This window comes from Leucopleurus acutus (genome assembly GCF_964270905.1).
Source record: "Leucopleurus acutus genome assembly, chromosome: 9".
NCBI classification, from domain to species: domain Eukaryota; kingdom Metazoa; phylum Chordata; class Mammalia; order Artiodactyla; family Delphinidae; genus Leucopleurus; species Leucopleurus acutus.
In genome coordinates, this window is record NC_139144.1 from 51,218,245 (window position 1) to 51,239,469 (window position 21,225).

A 21,225-nucleotide genomic window follows, 5' to 3' on the forward strand; every position below is an offset into this window, starting at 1 on the left:
TCTTCCCCAAACTGAGAAATAAGGCAGAAGGGAATGAAGCTTATCCTTTCATGTCATACTAGGGGATACCAAGGACCATCCATAGATTATTTAATAATATATAGGAGTGTACCAGTGCTTAACTTTGCTCTTTACTATTTGATTAGAGTCTGGACACTTTGAAGTCTTGTTAATTTGTAGATATCCTTCCATTAGAAATGATAACTCTACCCATTTTTTTTTGTCCTGGAGGACACTTTGTATTGCCAAACTTTACTTTTCAAAAAGGTAAAATTATGTCTCACATAAAAATGGTTACACATCAAAGATTTTATTCAACTTATTTATTAATGAGGGACCCAAGAAGATATCAAAACAAGTTCAAGAAACATTTAAGGAGATGTGTATTTATGCCTTTTTAATAAAACGTTGTTAGAATAAAATTTCTGGGTTATATATAAAACTGGTTAATGTTCTACAGTGCAACAAACCATACCTTTGAGCTTATGTTTTCTAACAAAAGAAATTATTTACCTTTCCACTTGGGGGGAAAAATGGGTTAATATGTAAATTCACTGATCTGGAACCTTTAATCAATAATAGTGAGTCAAACAAAGTATATTTCTCTAGATTAGGGCTTGATAAACTACAGCCTGCCAGGCAAATCCAGCTCACTATGAGCCAAATTCAGCCATTAGTTAATGTATTGGCAGGGCGGTATCTGTGGCTGCTTTAGTGTGACAACAAAACGGTTGAGTAGTTGTGAAAGACACCCTGTGGCTTGCAAGATCAGGAATATATACTCTTCAGTACCTTACAGAAAAAAATTGCAGAACTCTGTCTTAAATAATCCTTGGGTAGATCTTTGCACTTTAATAACATTGAAAGATGTGCTGCCTTATTTCCAAGTTCTGAATGATTTTTCTTAATATTGCCTAAAGTAAAAATTTTTTCTAACATTTTTTGATTACTTACAAATAAACAGTTTATAAATCTTTGATGTGTGTTCTTTCTGTATTTCTATGAAAGTCATGTTTTTAACTTTTTAAAAATAAATTTATTTATTTATTCATTTATTTAATTTTTGTCTGCATTGGGTCTTCGCTGCTGCACACGGGTTTTCTCTAGTTGCTGAGAGCGGGGGCTACTCTTTGTTGCGGTGCGCGGGCTTCTCATTGCTGTGGCTTCTCTTGTTGTGGAGTACAGGCTCTCGGCGCGCAGGCTTCAGTAGTTGTGGCACATGGGCTTCAGTAGTTGTGGCACACGGACTTAGTTGCATGTGGGATCTTCCCAGACCAGGGCTCGAACCCGTGTCCCCTGCATTGGCAGGCGGATTCTTAACCACTGCACCACCAGAGTAGCCCTGTTTTTAACTTTTTGATGTTGACCCTGATCATGTTGGTCTCTACAATATTTCTCCATTATAAAGTCTTCATTTTCCCCTTTGTAATTGTTAGGTAGTTTGGAGGAAGATACTAGATTATACCAATATCCTGTTCTTCATCAAACCCAGAAACCTTAGTATCCATTGACTACCCCCACCTGAATCAATTACCGCTACGATTGTTGCCATATGGTAATTTTCTATTTCTGTTTTTCAGCATCTGTTAACAGGAATTCTCCTAAGAAAGAGTTTTCCTCTTATCGCCCCTTTTATGTATGTATATATGTATCAACTCAGAGATTTCTGTTTTATTCACTGGGTTTCAATCAATTTCTATCATTATTTTAATGCTCAAATTGTTTAAGATTTGGCCAGTATGAGCTTCTTCAAAGCTGGCACTTATGACTTTTGACATGCCCAGTTATTCTTCTGATCTGTAACCAGACACGTTATCCATTGTGCAACTGGCCCATGCCCTGCCCAGTTATTCTTTAAGTACCTTCTTATATTCTGGCACACCAAGATATTCCAGGGTCATTTTGTACTTTTCTTGCGCCCATCCTGGAATCAGTTTTTTCCCCAAGGACCTTGAGTTCCTTTAGAGGAAGATGGAATCTTGAAACTAAAATCTGGGCACTCACTTATGCTCATTGTTAGTTACTAGGGTGTCATTGCTTCTAGACTCTCTCAATAGAAGGTACAAAATATACACGTGTGTGTAAACATGTACACACATATTATGATATATACATATCTATGTCTACATGTACACACATATTATGATATATACATATCTATGTCTTTATATATCTACCCATAGAAATATATAAAACAAACATGACTTCACATTGATATCTCCAATTCCAATTTAACAGCTCAGGCCTCTTTCTAGCCTTCTTCCTTTTCATATTTGTAACTCACTTCTCCAACACTGAAAAATCTAGCTCCCATTGTCTTTAATATAGTTACTTCTTTTCTCAGTCCTTCTGTGTATAACTAATCTCCTGACCACAGGAGCCATATGTTTGGCCTTTAGCTCCATCATGAGCTCTTCCTCACTCCCCTTTCCATCCTCCCCCGTCATGCCTACTTGGCCCTTGTCTCCATTGCCACCTCCTTGAATCTGTTGCTTGCTGCATGGCCCAACCACCTCTTCAGCTCCAGGCCCACTACTGCCTTCTGCCATGCTACCATCACCAAAGAAAGAGAAGTGGAAGAAAGGAAACCAATTAGGTAGAGGAAGAAGAGGAGAAATAGAGAATTTTCTTCTTATCCTTCATGGTCTGAAATTTTACTCTGATGTTTCTAGACCTGGATTTTTTCATATTGAATTGTTTTTCTGGTAGCATTTGATGAACTCTTTTGACAAAAGAATCCTGTCACTTAGTTCTTAGAAATTCTTTGCCTCTATTTCTCCAACCATAGCTCTTCCTTTTTGTCTTTCTTCTCCTCTTAGGGAAATTCTGTGTCAGATATTAGAATTTCTGAATCTATTTTCCTTGTCTCTTAAAATTTTCTCCAGAGTTTATGTCTCATTACCTCTGTATTATGTTCTGGAAGAATTCCTCAGCAATATATTCCAGCTCAGCAATTTACTCTGCAGTAGATCCAATATGTTATTTAGTCTATTTATTAAGTTGTATATATTAATGAGTATATTTTTCATTTTAAAAACTTTTAACTGATTATTTTATTACTATTCTTGTTTCATAACCACTTGTTTTTATGTATTTTATTGAATTTCCTATTTTATTTCTCCTATAGTATTAAGTATTCTTTGAAATCCTTTCTGTTAACTCATCTCCTTAGGTCAAAGTTCTTTCTTGTGAGTTTAAAGACTGAGCTTGTTGACAGTTTTTCATGGTGTTGCCATGGGATTAGTAAATCTTACTTGGACATTTATCTTCTGTGACAGAATTCTTCTGCATATATGCCAAGCAGTGGCAGTCTCCTATGGGGTGTCCAAATTGACTTCCAGTGGGGATGATGTGTTAGTCTCCTGATACTGCATGACATGGCTACAGCAAGGGCAGTATTTTCTTTCAGGATGGCTGTCTTGACTTCTTAGCTCAGCAGCTGTGACATGCTCCAGATATAAAGGCCCCAAAGATTTCCTGCCTATAATGACTTCCAATTGCGATGGCTTCCCACACAATGGATGCCTCTTAAACTTATGCCTGTGATTTTGACTCACTGCTATGGCTGCCAGTCTTTCTTTCAGTGACACCTCACAGTTTCATGGCCACCAGGAGTTCCCTTTCTTAATAAGAATCAATTTCTTTCTTTTCTCTCTTCCTTCCTTCCTTTCTTTCTTCTTTCCTTTTTACCTTTCTTCCTCCCTCCCTTTCTGCCTCCCTTCTCCCTCCACACTTCTCCTCCTCCTTCGTCTTCTCCTCTCCTTCTCCTCCTTCTTCTTCTCCTCTCTCTCTCGTTCTCTTATTCTCTGGTTTTGTTTGTTAGTCTGCATCTTAGACCAGAATCTATAAATGAAGTTTAGTACCTTTATGTTAATAAATGTATGTAAACAGTGACATTTTATGTCTTTTGCTTCATAAAGTCTGAGTATAACACTTCTTCGTATTCAGAGTCTAAAGGCTTTTCTGAATCGTTCTCATCAATGGGCACTCATATGTAGCACCATATGGAAAAGACACTTCCTAGGATAGTAACTTCTTTAGTATACTAAGGATTGATACACTGATACTATAACATGCAAGAGAACTGGGATTTTGTCTGTATTTCCTGTTTGATTAAACTCATATTTTCTTTTTATCTTTAATTGACTTAAGTATTTCTAGAAGTTAAATAGCTTCTCTTGAAAGTCAGTCAAAGATTTTTGACAGAGAGCTATTTGGGGGCCTGACTGTGGTTCTTTCTAAGGATGTATTGTTTGCACCAATCTCTCCTGGCTTTGAAAATTTGATGATCTATTGAAAAGATTTGTCAATTTCCAACACCTTTAACTGCATTACTTAACTTCTGCCAGGTATCTTTACCTTCTTCTATCACAATACTATTTCATTTCAGTGGTGTTTCATAATGTAATCTTTTTTTTTTTTTTTTTGTGGTACACGGGCCTCTCACTGTTGTGGCCTCTCCCATTGTGGGGCACAGGCTCCGGACGCGCAGGCTCCCTGGCCATGGCTCACAGGCCTAGCCGCTCCGCGGCATGTGGGATCCTCCCAGACCGGGGCACGAACCCGTGTCCCCTACCTCAGCAGGTGGACTCTCAACCACTGCGCCACCAGGGAAGCCCCATAATGTAATCATTTTGAAAGCAAGTTAAGTGAATATTTGAAATCTGAATTTAAGTCTATGTGTAACAGTGTAGTGTGTGACATCATTGCAAGAAACAGAATCACAACTCGATGACAAACTCCTTTACTTGGATGTTTGTCTATGTACGGACAATAGCATCACAACTTATTCATCAAAGTTTCTTGGTACACAAAGTATGAAAAAGGTATGCTTTAGTCAAAAAATATGGTATTTTTGTTAAATATCTAATATACAGAATTAGAGAATAGAAACAAGTAGGATATAATAGTCATAGGGTAAGAGGAAGCAACCAAATTGGTCTCTATGTCAGATAGGTCTCCTCTGATGACATGGAAAAGGAAAGTTCATTCTAAATAGCTTAAGAAAAAGAATATATTGACTCATGTAACAGAAAATCTAGGGGTTTGATACAGGACTTAAATAATATCATGACCTGGTTTTGCCATACTGTATCTCTTCATTCTGCTATCCCCTGTGCTTTCTTCATTCTCAGGCTGGCTCTAGGCCTAACTCCTCCAACGTTCAAGTCCAGAGGAAATGGGAGAAAGTGTCTTCTCTGGCAATTTCCACATAAATCCTGGGAGCCACTGTAGTGGCACCAATTTGGATCATATGGTCCCTGACCTAATCTCCTGGGGGATCTTTTGCTCTGATTGACTAGGGATCAGAATGGCATGCCACCCAAAAGGCACAGCTTGAGACTTGGAGGGTAGATAAACAGTTGCCAAGGAAAACTGTGCAGTTTAACTTAAAGCAGCATGAGATGGATATCAGGTAGTTAAGAACAACAACAAAATGTCTTACAGGTATGGTTGGATAGCGAAGACAGAGAAAATAGGAGAAGAGGCTAAAAACGCCCACCTTTAGCAAGTAAAGGTGTCTGTGAGTTTCTATTTGATTACAGAATTTATCAAATTATAAAGATTTTTAAAGGTCTCTAGTATTCTGTCATCAATCTTACATATTATTTCTCTTCTTATGTATAGACTAAAGAAAATTTATTTAGGATCAAACTAAAAAAAGAAAGAAATGAAATATAAATATATAGGAGTTAACTAGAAAAAGTAAATGTTTCATTAATCGATCCAAGTACACTTAAGGCTCTATTTATTATGATGACCTGGAAAACTTTAATTGCATTGCTCCACTTGGCTCTGGTGTGTAGGTAAATAGTAGTCAAAAATAGTTTGCTAGCAAACTAGAGGTAACCCAAACTATATTGTTTGCTGTTCCCATAAATCCTGGATACTGTGCTCTGCTTCTGGTCAGAACTCAATTATTCTTGTTTACTGACCTACCCAGTAGTATAAATATGTGCAAAATATGATTGCAGCATGGTATTCTAGCCTCAAAACGGATTTATTACACCTTCCTCTGAGAGCTTAACACAGATCAAAATAGAACAGCAAGAAAATAAGCAGCCACTGCCTTTCATAACCAACAACACTCTTTGCCTTTCCCTTTCACTCTGCCTCCTACACCCACACTGATGGAACCGGATAAACACATAGAGCTGAATTGTTCTCCCTTTGGGTCATAACATCATAACTATGCTTGAATGTTATCTGTCTTTCAGCTTTACTAAGGCTTTTGCAATAATAAATGTAAGTTGTGGTCTGTCTTAAGGGTATTTGCATTATGAAAGGAAATTCTTGAGGACTGTAAAGAAGCCTTAGGATCAGTAACTGGAATTGTGGGAAGAGAGTTTCTTTTGGGGGGAATGACCTGTCTCCACATTTTTGGTGGAGCAGCAAACATAAACCAGTTGTTTTTCATAGTGTTTCTGGTTATAGATTTAACCTAGCTGTCTCCAAGCGCATCCACTACTGGGCATGTGTGTGTGAGTGACCTAAAGATACTAGAACCCTTCCCTCTTCCAGTTCATGAGAGAATGAATAAATAAAGACTTGGCAGCCATCTCACAGAGGCTGCTGACACCTGCTCCGGACAAATCCCAGGGCAATGTGCTTTCTATCTTCATTGCGTGTTCTGCGCGAAGGACTAAACTGTTTATCCTCCATCCAGCTAAAGAGATTATATTTCATGGCCAGCTGGTTCCCTTTGAGGCTGACTTTGGCTCCTTAAATATGATACTTGTCTAGATAAATGTTTAAGTTATTTAACAAAGGACATAAAAATCACTTTTTCTTGGTAGCTTTTTTTCACTTTTCATTAGTCTAATAGAGATTATTCATGTTTGCTGACAAATTTTGTATTATTCTCCCTCCCCCAAGAACAGTATTAAAAAGACTAATATTTTATTACTGTAGAAAGAGTTCTTTCTACTTTATCATTATTCATAGCGTTGTCCTCCTGAGGCTGTGAATATGATCATAATAGGTCTAGAGTTATTGGCTTTCATTTAATATAAATATTCTCAACTAATTTTGTGGGGAGGATTTTTTCCTTTTGGGGTATTTCCCTTTGGTGGTATGTAGTACTTTCCACACTCACCTCTCCCACTAGACTTGTGTGCTTGGGCTAAAAACCTTAAGTCATAATAAAAAAGATGTTAAGAAGTATACCTGCTTCCAAAGATCCACAGACGTTTTCCAAACCCTGCAGTGAATACCCATAATGTCTATTGCAGCGCATTACCCACAATTTGCATTCTGTCTTGCTTGTTATTTGAGTGAAAAAGATGTAAATAGTTTGAATTATCTGTGTTACTATCCCCAAGTCAGAAGTGGATCATAATATCAACACTTTTCATAAATCTTCTGTTATGGTTTTTTTTTTTTTTTTTTTCGGTATGAGGGCCTCTCACTGTTGTGGCCTCTCCCGTTGTGGAGCACAGGCTCCAGATGCGCAGGCTCAGCGGCCATGGCTCACGGGCCCAGTCGCTCCGCGGCATGTGGGATCTTCCCGGACCTGGGCACGAACCCACGTCCCCTGCATCGGCAGGCGGACTCTCAACCACTGCGCCACCAGGGAAGCCCTGTTATGGGTTATTTTGATGTTTATGCTGCTCATTTTCGTGGAGCCCTAACCTGTCAGTGTGGGCTGGATCCTCATGAATGCAGTGGACTCAGATGTGACAAAGATTCAGGCTGTTTCATTACAGCCAGTTTGCCTGTTTTCACATAAAAAAGGGAGCGTAGAAGTATAAGTCCCTGAAGATCAGAAAGCAGCCACCATGAACTAAGCTAAATGAGACACCTTTGATTTTTTGGGGCATGACTGAGAAACCAAAGGTGCAACAGCTGTGTAGGGAGAAGGCATAGCAGAATGGAGTCATGTTATCTAGGTTTAAGAACCAGATCTTCCCAATTACTAACGTGTACTTTTGGATAAATTACTTAACATCTCTAAGCCTTAGTTTCCTTGCTTGTGAAATGGAGATAATAATAGTATCTAACTCATAGGGTTGATGTGAGGATTAAATGAAATCATACTAAGGACATGGAACAGAGCCTGGCACTAAATAAATACTCAATGAATGTGAGCTGTTAAGTCCTGTCTGCCGAAACTACTCCTTGACTCTGAACTACTAAAGCTCTTGGAATCTGCAATGCCCATTTTGGCACTTGATCATGCATTAATTCATCTATCACCATCTATTGAGTAACTTTAATCCCCCTTAGATTGCTGACTATGGCTCACAGCATTTAAGATAGCAGATTGCCTATTTTAGTGCTGTTTACATTAAACTGATCTCTAATAAATATTTACTCAATGTTCTAGGTCAATACTAAAAAACCTAAAGGACTGTGGTACCCTATTAATGGAGAAAAGGTGCCTAGCTTATAGAAGCCCTGCTTTGTTCCTCATTGCTAGAATATTGGGTTTAATTATGGGAATCTACACCCTGAGAATGACACTGATAACAAGAAGCAAGTAGAGAAGAGTCTAGAAACCTTACACTATATGAGGAATGGTTGAAAGGAATGGATGGTGCAGTGGATGAGAATGTCTCCTTTCTTGATATTAGGTGCTATTGGAGAGGATGGTCATTTTTAGATTTTCATTTATAGTCAAGTTTTAATATGAGTTCCTGAGGTTGAATTGGGGGTAATTACCATCAAGAGTCACCCATTTTAGAAGCCCTTACTCTTGAAGCTACTATGGCTTTGTTTCTAAGTCAGTTTTATTGTCCTTGCCATTTATTTTTTCCCAAATAGTTCTCCCTAGAGGTTCCTAAGTCTTTATGAGCTCCTTGAGGGAGTGCCTACCAGTTTGCCAGAGGGCTTCAGCATTGTTGAATCCTGAGTCAAACTCTCACTGTGCCTTGTCCCCTAGTCTTAGTAGGCTCTAGAGCAGTGGAATAGAAACAGGTAGAAAATGGGAACTAACAAACTGTAGATAGCCGAGGGGGGTTCACAGGGAACTGGGTTGAACAGAGTGGATTCAGAGCTCTGTCTCAGAGCATGTACTTGGTTTGAAGATCAACTCTACAACTGTGCTGCTAACCCTACCCTCAATTTTAGACTGCCCTATACTTTGAGGATTCACTCTCTGTCTCTCTCTCAAGTGATTTTGCTATTAAATTTATTTTAAATTACCAGTGCAAAAGACCATGATGTTTTCTATAAAATAAAAAATTTGTCATATTTGTACTATATTTGGTTTGGAGACTGAGTGTATAAATACGTGGATCAAAACTATCAGTGAAAGCGCCCAAAACTGCTTTTTCTCATGATCCGATGTTTGGGATTACTGAATTTTGCACTTAGAAACCAATTACTTTGATTTTATGTTCATTTTTGTTTCTAAAATTGGAGATAAGTGCAATTTCAGACTGTTATTTGCAAGTATTTCCCCATGTGGATTTTCCTGCCCTTGCAAGCTTTCTACTATCCTGACTGCCTTTAACTATAATGGTGGCTCAGCTGTGTGTTTTGGATGTTTTGCTAACAATTCAAACTTGCTGTTTTCCCATCACAGTTATATTCTCCATTACTTTTCATACTGTTTTGTTTTTTAGCAATAGCTGCAATTCATGTAATTGTAGGACATTTGTTTGATATAAACTCTTAGTCCTATCTGGAAATATTTAAAACACTGTGTTCTTTGGGAGCACATGAGGAATAATATTTTAACACATAGCTTTTATTTTCACTGAGCTGACATTAAGCCAAGGTAATTTTGTTCCATGTTGTGTAATGTTCTCACTTGTGATTAGTCCTGCAGGTTTCTCATTTTCTTTTTTTAATCACAACTAAAGGGCAAGAAACAGCTGCTGGAGTTACGGTTGTCAGACATTTTAGGTAGTTTTTCCCTTTGCATCAAACAGTTCTGTTGAAAATACTAAACTGTGTATATGTTGAGATTGCCACCCGCTGGTGAAATAGAGAATTTCCATTTTAATGAGTAATTTAGGAAAACTTATTTGTTTTCTGTTTCTAGAGTATGAATTTACATTTTTAGGTTTAAAAAAATATATTTTAAACTTTACTAGAAGAATAAAGAATTTTATTATTATGGAACACTTTAAAGCTCTACTGGAAAAATTTTAAAAGATCACCATTTTGAAACCATTTAAAAATCTTTATTTACATCTCTCATAGCCCCTACAAAGGGGAGAAGAGAGAAAAAAAAATCTCAGAATTAAATATGCCTAAGTGTTATCAGTGGTTGCTGTTGAGTACTAAGATTAAGAGGGATTAAAATAATTTTTGTTGCTTCTTTACACTTTTATTTAGTAACATTTTTTTTCTACAGAAAGCTTGTATTGCTTTAAAAGAAAATATAAATCTGAAGAGGAAAAATAACTATATGTTTGTATATAAATCGAAATGTAAGTCTTATAACAGCACTCTATAGTGTTTAAAAAAAAAAGCACTACCCTAAATCAATGCCACATTTAACTAAAAAGATACAAAAGGAACAAAAGCCTGGAGATTGAACTGCAGCTTTCATCACTCCACTAGCACACATTTTAAATTCAAATGCATACATAAGAATTTATTATGAGATAAAGATGCCATTTCAAATTCATGTGCAAGGATGCTTGGTTACCTTACATAATTTACCAAATACATTCCAGATGTGAAAAATTAAAAATATAAAATGAAATAAAATTTTAAATTAAAAACATATAAATTAATATTTAGGCTAAGCAAAAAAGCAAAAGAAAAAATTATAAAGGAAAATATTGGAAACTTCTGTGTATAAATACAGAAAAGCAAATGATAAACTGGGAAAAATATTTATTGTGTATAGAACTGACTAAATAAGACTTTAAAAAAAAAGGCCTATGAGCATTTGAAAAGAAAATTAACCTCATTACTAATCAAAGAACTATACATGTTTTTAAAACTGAAAAATTTAGCTATAAAATGGCCAAGATTTAAAAGATGTTGTAGTACTCAGTGTTTTCTGATAGATGTTTCCCTTTCTGATAAAGCTTTCAAATATCTGGCATGTTAAAAGTGTGTTGCTAGGTACATGAAAGATGATACAGACAAAAGTACTCCATATTATAAAACTATTCTGCTATTTAAAATTATTCCTTAAAAGGATGTTTAATAACACGGAAAAATGCTCATATAGAATTTAGATTACAAATAAGGTTTAAGTAATAACACAATTTTATCTATATCTATCTCTCCAGAAGGATGTTATTCCAAAGTTTTAATAGTGATTATCTATACTACCAGAATTATTGGTGATAATTTCCTTCTTCATTCACTTCTGTATTTTTAAATTTTTTAAAACAAAAAAATTGCAAATGTATAAAATTCCTTTAAAATTAGGGTACAAAATAATACATGTAGTTTTATTACTATTTTAATAAAGATAAAAATATGTTATATGTATATTCATAATTCATACATGTAGATTAAAATTATTTGAGAGTGTAATAGTGTAACCACACAATTATTTGTATGGTTATTTCTATGATTGTATTTCCTAGTTAAAGGTGATTATTGTCTTCATCATTCATTTTGTAATAATTTTACTACTGATAAACAAAAATGTACATTTCATATATATATGCACATATATATGTAATCTTTAGGAAGATATTTATTGATGTGGAAAATATTCATGAAAACTTTAGTTTAAAAGATGAAAAACTATGTGCAGTATAAGTAGTTTGTTCCCAAATTGATTGAAGTAGAAGCCTGTATCTATTTTATTCATACATGTATATGAATAGATTTTTGAAAACGTGGAAGGGCATGTCCTAAAGTTTTAATTGTGATTATCTATAGTACAATGGATATAGCTGATAGTTTCCTTCTTCATTCATTTCTAATTTTTTAACTAGAAACAGTAAAGTATTATAATACATACATATCAAATATGTACATTGATTTGTTTTCTTTAAGTATGTGCAGTTTATTTTGTATTGCTTTTACCTCAGTAGAGCTCTTAAAAGTATATAGTAAAAAAGTGTGCTGTACTATAAAAAATACATACAACTCTTATCTTTTCTTTCTAAAAAGAAAATTTAATATTTAAAAAATTCAGAGTGTTTCACATTTTACTGGCTCAATGTTTATTTCATCCATTTATAGGTGTATAGAATACCCAAGACATTTAAAAATATCTCTTCACTGGCATTTGGCATAGTAATGAATCAGCATTTTAAACCAGTTTGCACAAATTTGGATCTGCACATTCTTTTCTAAGGTGGGAGGGTGTGGGGAGGGGGGTAGAATATTTCCACTTACCAAGATATGTTAGTCCCTAAAAGGAAATTAACATCATGTGCAAGGAGCTGACTACTTTGTGGAGACATTCAACTATTATTTCATCAGAAGAAGGTAGCTTCTTATGTTTAACAAACTTAAACAAACAAGCAAACATGATATGACTTTTCAGAGGGAAACCACTTACCCAGATATTAGAATATCTCATTAACACAAGCTTGGCTTCAGCAGTAATTTTATTGATTATGTGAACTGTTAAATAGTCCATCCGCAATGCAAATGTAACTTTAAAATTAAAAACCGCACATCAATTTATTTTCCTCAAGCAACTTCAGAACTAAATTAAACCCTTGATTTGATGCAGCCATCCTTTTCTGATAAAACTTTCAAATATCCGGCATCCTAAAAGTGTGTTGCTAGGTACATGAAAGATGATACAGACAAAGGAAAACACTGTCTCAATCATTTTTTAATAAAGGAAAATATACAGCTCTCCTGTGTAGCTGCACACTACCTGACTGGCAGGCAATACTAATATATGTCCAGGTGTACGATGATGTATCTGCTAGTCTCGCTGAGCTGTATGGAGACCTTTTACACAGATGCTCCTGTGTGACAGCTGGCTGTGTAGTCTGTTCTGCCTTACTTGCAAGGCTCTCACTCTAAAACCCTAGCAGCTAATTTTAAAATAGTAATGCATGGCACAGGCCTAAAGAATGAATGAAAATACTTGTCCCTGAGGCATGTCATACATTGATTATAATAAAAATTGCTTAATTATTTATTAGCAGTTGCTTTATAAATTACTCACTCTGGTTTTGCTGAAGGGTATAAGCTGTGAGATGGGAGAGAAGAGCTAGAGAAGTAAAATTGTCAGGGGACACCGTGGTTAAGGGTTTCATAGACCACACAGATGCCTTTTGACTTTATCCTGTAAGTACTGTGAAAACAGAAATCTTTTAACAGGGAATTGAAAGGTCAGATTTGTATTTTCTCTGTGTGATGGAAGATGGATTTGAGGGGGACAGGAAAAAAGACAGGTAGTAGTTAAGGTGAAAGACCATGAAAGCCTGAAGTGAAAGGTTGCAGCACAGGTGAAAAAGAGTGGAGGAAGCACCAAAATATTTAAATGGTAAAGCATGTAGGAAAAACATTTAGAAGGATTTTGTTGTTGAGTGAATACAGGGGCCAGAGGTAAAGCCGAGGAAAGAATTGAGTTTTCTTCTTTATATAACTGGGTAGATAGTAACATTCTTAACTGATACTGAAATGACAGGTGCCGATGTCGATTAGAAGGGGAAACTAAGTGGCTGGTTGACCTACTTTCCTAATGGATACATGCAGTCACTCAGAAATTTTACAAGAGCAAATTGTATGGACAGACATACAATAAACAATGACAGTAAAATTGCAGACAAAGCCCTCTGACTAAATCACAGAAAGCCAGGAAAACATAAGAACCTTTTTATGATGCTGATGTCAGGGATGTGGACAAAGATGGAACAATTAAATTGCATTAATTGTATTTGTTATGTTTCAATGGTAATGATTTTGCTTGCCATAATAATGAGCTCTGTTATAATAGGCATTTGCCTTGCATCTCACCTATTCATTCATTAGAATGAAGTTTTATTTTATTCTCTTTTACAAAGTAAATACACAATAAGATCAAATAAATTTTGATGATTGCCAGCAGATGGTGAGGGGTTCAAACTCAGACCATCTGATCTTTCGCTTTTCAATTCTTTCCGGCTGTTCTTTCTACTTAATTACCTTCCCCTCACTTCCTAATCCCTTCCATGTAATTTTACACCAAGATGGGGTCTAGCACTATCTATTAATTTTCCACAGCCTATACTTCTTTCTGATAAGATATTCGGTCTTTGTAGCTGTGTTGCTAATGTATCTAACAGTCTGGTTTTAGCAGAACCTTTCAATCCTACTTGAACCGTGTCTTTGCTCAATTTATTAATTCAATTTAATGTTGAGAATTTAAAACTTACTGTTTGATCTCATTTCACATCTGACACAATGGATCAACCACCAGTAATTTTACGTAATCAAAGAACTATTTTAATTGACCTGTCTTTTAAATCCTTATCATATGAGTCATTTATTTTTTTCAGTCACTGAAACAGCCTTACTAGAGTGATATATGTGTTTCAGTGAGAAATTTCCTTTATTACATGAGTGCATCTATGCATCTTTTATGAATGAAGGAGAGAAAGTATTGCTGTAATAGGTGTTTTAATGATATTTTAGGGAAACGCATAAAGGATAGGAATTTATGGAAGCTCAGAAGGCACCTCCTAAGGTAATTTACTGTAGACTATGAATATTTATATAATCCATGTCTAGATAGAACCCTTCTTTTCTTTTGACAGGTACGTTTGAATGTCCAGTTCAACATAGGAGGCTGTTGTATAGTTCTGTTCAATAGTCCCTAATAGCACTGCTTTACTGAGGTGAACTAATAGAATTCTGTTTGTTGATTGAAATTCCTGAATTATAAATGTGTTCTTCTGTTTCTGTCATGTTTAGCAGTAGTTTGTTTAACCAAATCCTTGTTCTTTGGATACAGAAATTGCACACCAAAAACTACATATTGTTAAGCATTTGTAATAAAATAAGGCTTAGTTTTAAAGATATCATCTATGTTTTTTGAGTATCATTTAAAAATAATCAGTTTTCTTCTGATAATGGAAATATTAAATGTTCATTTACATTTTTTTGAAAAATTCAGAAAGAGAAAGGAAAAAAACCTGACAATACTCAGGTCTCATTAAGGGTGATGGCTATTAAGATGTTTACATATATCCTTTCTGGATTTTTTATGCATGTCTTTATAAAATGAAAAATTTTAAACAAACTTGGACTTATATAATGATTTATGTAGATAGTCACTACTTTTTAAAAAAGTATTTATTTATTTATTTGGTTGCACCAGGTCTTAGTTGCGGCAGGCGGGCTCCTTAGTTGCAGCTCGCCAGCTCCTTAGTTGCAGCTTGCGGGCTCCTTAGTTGTGGCATGTGAACTCTTAGTTGTGACATGCATGTGGGGTCTAGTTCCCTGACCAGGGATCGAACCCGGGTCCCCCTGCATTGGGAGCGCGGAGTCTTAACCACTGTGCCACCAGGGAAGTCCCACTATTTTTAACTTATGTGAATTTTAGTCTGCCTGTGTGAGAGAGAGAACAATTTAAATAGATTTTTTAAATTTCCTGTTCATTTTGTTCATGAGTGTATGCCCTGGAATAAGCATGAGATAGGGGATAGGAATTTGCTATTTCCTCATTCATTCTCAATTTCTCTGTCTCTTATAGTATGTGCATCTTGCTACACTGACTATGATTCTAATGGTAAAAATACACATTTTCCTACAATGTGGTCAAAACTTAAGCCAACTGCTTTGATGCTCAATCACAGAAACAATTATCTATTCTGATACTAAAAAGAAAAACTGTGTTGAAGTTATAGTATTTGGTGTCCAAACTGGAGATTTTCAAGCGTAGTCTTAACCACATGAGATTTTTTTTATCATGTGCTGATTTAAAACCTATCTCCTGTATGAGATGCAACTTCACTGTAATCTACTTGTTTTAGTATATGGTTATTAATTTTTTCTCATATCATTAAGTATTCTTTGAGAACATTTTAAATAACTGCAATGCAATCCATTATATGGATGTGCCATATCTACTTTAGCCAATCCACTATTTTTTAGATATTTGATTACTTTCCAATGTTTTGCTGTAATTAAGGCTATGATGACTGTTGCACCCAAGATATGATGTGATGGTCAGTCATTATTTTTGCACATGTACCTACTGCTGTTGTAGTGTCTTTCCTTCAGGCATTTTTAACACTTTCATGCTGGTGAGATATAGAAGCTAGGGGAATGTGACTTTACAATAGTCAATTGGAGATTGCCTCCAATGGAAGAGGGGGCAATAAAACATACATTTTAAATACAATCTTTGGTATTGTGGAGGCTTCTTGCCATGACACCTCCTGTTCAGAGGATTGGATTAGCGCTTAGTCACGTGAGCCAGTTCAAAGAGTGTATTTGCTGTGGCTTTTTTGAGAGCTGCAGTGTTCCAGTTCTTTCTGTTGGCTTCATTCTTCAGATGAAGAAGGACATGGCATTTCTCAAAGACTTCTGTGATTCATGTGCTTGTCCTTCAGACTGGCATAGCTCTCCTTCAAAGCTTAGGTTGCTCTGAACAGCTGCATTGAAGGATAGCTGTGCGTTGCTCTGACTTGGACAGTAGAAAGAAAACCAGGGTCTCACAGCTTTATGAGAAACTCTTCATGTGGACTCTCCTTGTCCAAAAATCTTTAGAAAAATCAAGGATTCATTTCCTAGGATACATTCCTAGATGTAGAATAATGACTTGTCAAGTGTAAACATTTTTAAGGCTTTTGATACATACTAATAAACTGCTCTCCAGAAATTTTGTACCAATTTATATATGAGACTATATATGTCATAGTCATATCATGTCACTATATATATCACTGTATATATCATGTCAACTATATATGAGGCTGATCTTTTGGCTAAAACATTATTATTTTCAAAAGAAGCCTAGCCATAGACCAGGTGAGGTTTTACTTTGTATTTCTTTAATTGCTAGAGGAATTGAACAGTCTTTTTGCATGTTTAATGACCTTTAGTCATTTATTTTTTAACTCACATTCTTTGTCCCCTCTCTCACAAGGTTTCTGGTGTAAGCATTTTTAAATAAAAACTAATATGTAAGAACACTTAGTATTAAAAATAATACTCAAACCACATGAAATAATATACATATTTTTCAAGAGAAAGAAGTGATAGGAAGAGGGTGAGAAGGATAGATAGGCAACATACGTTCAAGTAGAATGGCCTTTCATGCGCTCACCCCCTTTAAAAATTGCCCCACCCATGGCTTCTGGTGCCTTGGTGGTCACCTGTTATATACCACATGACTTTAAAGATCATAGTTGATGGGATGTCTACTCAAAGGTCACAAGTTAATGGGCTGCCAAGGGATATATGAACTGCACTGGAATGTCTCCCTAGGGAATTAGAATAGCAAGTTTTTTAAAAAAAAGATTGCCAATTAATAGCAGATCTGAAAGGACAAACATGCAGAATATGAATGAGCCAGGTTAGTGGTGGAGCTGTAGAGAAAAGAGTCACAAATTCCTGCTCCTGAGATCTCTAAAGCTACCTTAAACAGCCACATTCCAGCTCCAGTTTCAGCAGAGCTGTTTACCTTTCCTGCTCTTATTCCTCTATGCATCACCCTGTCTCTTAAACTTCCTTGAGTGGACCTCTATTATTTACATTTAAGTGAACCTGAAGAAACAGAATGATTCTGAGGAAAAGTACCTATTATACAGATTTAAAACTATCTTATTTACTACAGCTCTATACATAGCCCAGCAGAGTTATTTTAATAGTCAATAATTCTTTCATTTCATAATTTGTTCAACATAAAATCATTGAGCATGCAGTCTGTATTAGGTATTGGGCTAGGTGGTAAAGGAGATACAGAGATGAATCAGACAATCTCTGTCATCTAGAAGCATATAGTTCAATCACACTTTTCTACATAGCATGGTCTTTCATTACTGCAGATTGTCAGATCAATGGTGACCAACTAGTTGCTAGGCAACTTGAAATACGGGAATACAGAACTGATGCACCTTCATTATGATATGAATTCTTCTTTGAAATGTTTGTCAAGAATTGTGAAGGGTCTGAAATTTTCTCTCCTTTAAGGCTACAATGTGAGCCTGCCACGGTTTAATAGATGCTGGCAGAAGACGTGTGACTTCTGGGTCAGAGACAAAGGACTTTATTACTCATGGCAAGGCAAGCAACATGATTTTTATGTTTACTTCTGGTCCTCTTGACCCCAAGTCCCATGGGGGCATGCAGGGCAACCTGATGAATGTGTCACAACTGAGGAACACCAAGCATAGGGAACCCAAATCTTTTAAGCAAACCTGCCTGACATTTGCCCTGTAGGAAAACATCTTTATTATACTGGATAGTAACTTGCCCTCCACTCTGGAGGGAGACACTACCTCTGTCTTCCAAGGCTGTTCACTATCACTATATAAGCATCCTTGAAAAGATAGTCCAAAACAAAGATAGTCAGTGCTTTTGCAAGACATTTTGCAGAAACACCATAAACCCTTAGAGAATTGTATTCCAACAGTGTTCTTTCTCTGGATACTTTCTAAAACCATTCAAATGTTTGATTCTTATTTCTATTAACTCTAAGTATCTACTTAGAATAAGTAAGATTGTCCCATATTCCCCCATTTTTACCGTATTCTTTTTACTAGGTGTGTTAATCAAAACTGGTTTTTTGGTTTGTTTGTTTTACATAACAGAAACCAATTTTCTCTAACTTAAGCAAAAAAGAAAGTTTGTGGAAGGATACTGGATTATTTCATAATTCAAAGAACAACCCCACACTAGTACAGCTCTGGGACCTCATCAGCAGAAGTACATAGTTGTCTCTGGAGTATTGTCATTAGCATGCCTCAACTTCAGTGGCTGTCAGTCTCTGTCATTCTCCACTCCAAGTTTTAAATTCTCAGAGGAGAGGAGTGGAATGGCCCACCTTGGCTAAGCCTCTGCCTCTATGTTTTAAATTATGTCCAAGGGGGAGGGGCCATAAAAGCACACAGACCTAGTAAATCTTGGCTGTTCCCAAATTAGGAGAGAGTTTCTTGGCAGCTTTGGAAGCCTTCCGATTGCTTTCTGCTATATCTGGATTTGTTTGGATTGATATTCCACTGCTCCTAGAGAAATACAGTTATTGTCTTGTGCATTATTCTATTTTTTTAATCAATTAAATACAGCTTTGCTTTATGTGTTGTTTTCTTGGCCATCTTGTGCCATTTCTCAGTTTTGTGGGGGAGTCATTATGTGAACTGATCTAAGCCAGTTTAGTGATTCAAGAGTTTGGGGTAAATATAGGTAGCCTCTGGTGGTTGAAAATAGATTGGACTATTTGTCTTTTCTTGACAATCTTGCTATTAAGTGTTATGTTATAAGCAGAGTAAGGCTTAGCCCAAATTTTGTTAATATTAAATGTTTATTAGCTAGTCAAAATAGCTTCAAGACCATTTTGTCAACAATGAAAATTTATTTTTAACCTCCTTTATGCTAATTAACATATCCTCTGGTATAGATTTCAATAATGCTATTTGAAATACCAGAGTAGCCACCTCTAAAGCTGTGGATTTTCATAATTAGGATATTTCCAAGATTACAAAATCAGTCCTGGAATGCGAGATATATGCACATATATACATGAGACCTCCTATGGAATTATTATTATTTTTTTGCGGTATGCGGGCCTCTCACTGTTGTGGCCTCTCCCGTTGTGGAGCACAGGCTCCGGACGCGCAGGCTTAGTGGCCATGGCTCACGGGCCCAGCTGCTCCGCGGCATGTGGGATCTTCCCGGACCGGGGTGCGAACCCGTGTCCCCTGCATCGGCAGGCGGACTCTCAACCACTGCGCCACCAGGGAAGCCCCTATGGAATTACTTTTTAAATAAATTACCAGACAGACAATATAATAGGTCAAAATATAGGCATTTAGTCAAGCACTCATGCTAATTTCCAAACTCCTTTGTAATTAACATTCCTCCTGACTGGATTAATTGGGTTTGCAATAAGTAAGCACATTTATAATGCTGCAACTGTTCCCAAATTAACTGCTCATGTGTTCAATGAGCCATAACATGTTCTCATTTAAAGCAGCTTAGAGAGCCCATGATTTTAGAGCTGTGGTCCTAATAGTTTTTGGGGAAAGGGGCACAGAATCATCCAAGAATATGTCAATAATATGATGACAGCAATAAACCAATGGTGCCCAAACTTTGGGAGTACATGAGAATCACCTCACTACTCATTGAAAATACCAGATGCCTTGGCTCTACCCCCAGCAGTTCTGATTAGGTAGATATTATGTGTGGTCTGGAAGAACTTTGAGAAGTATTGCACACTTTCTTCCTAGAAAAAGGCACATATTCACATACTTCCAACTTTACCAGTGATTTTACTGTGGCTTTAGTCTAGTACAATTTTTCTCATGACTGGCTGCATATTACAATCACCAAGGGAGTTTTAAAACAATATTTCAGACCAATTAAATCATAATACAAGTGGTATAGGGTGACTAAACTGTCTGCATGTTTTTTCCCCAACCTAGAATGGAGACTAGAGATTTCTCCCAACGTATCAATTTATTTTACTGAATTAGACTCACTTGACAGATACCTAGCAGAAATGATAATAAAAAGAGCTCAGTTACCCTATCAATCTTATAAAATACACACTTTAATTTGTGTATTGGTGAGAAGGCACATCAGTTTTGGCATTGATTTGTCTTTCTCTCTTCAAAGGTTCAAAGGATTTAGTGGACTTTGTACTCTGTTTGATAGATAGCCTTCCCAAGCTTGAGAGAAGAAAAGCACGGCTCTTTTTCATAATTTATGATGGCAAGGTGAGTGTTTATTGTAATATTTTAGTTGAAGAAAATCTAAGAAAACATACGGCACTTCAGATTGACCATAAGTTCACTCTATTTTAATAGCATGCCCAGCAATAAGTAAAAGTAAATATCTGTTGTGAATAATCCAGAAAAATGGTTAAATGGGCAATTTTCTAGATGTTATCTGAAGAAGGTCTTTTTACCTTTTTTGATTAGGAACATATCATGATGAGCAAAGTAGTAGATGGAAAGTTTAATTTAGTTACATTGATAAAGTTTTTGAAATTATTTTAGACTTCTGTATTATAAAGGAAAGGAGGCTTATAATCAGTGATAGAAAAACCATGTTGGAAATAACTATAATCAGAGCTTCTTTTATGTTTCCCTGAAGTGGATCCACTTATAATATTACTCATATAGACATTCAAAGCACTGGCAATAATAGGTGATTTAATGATGTTAAAACCCTTGAGTAAATTTATAT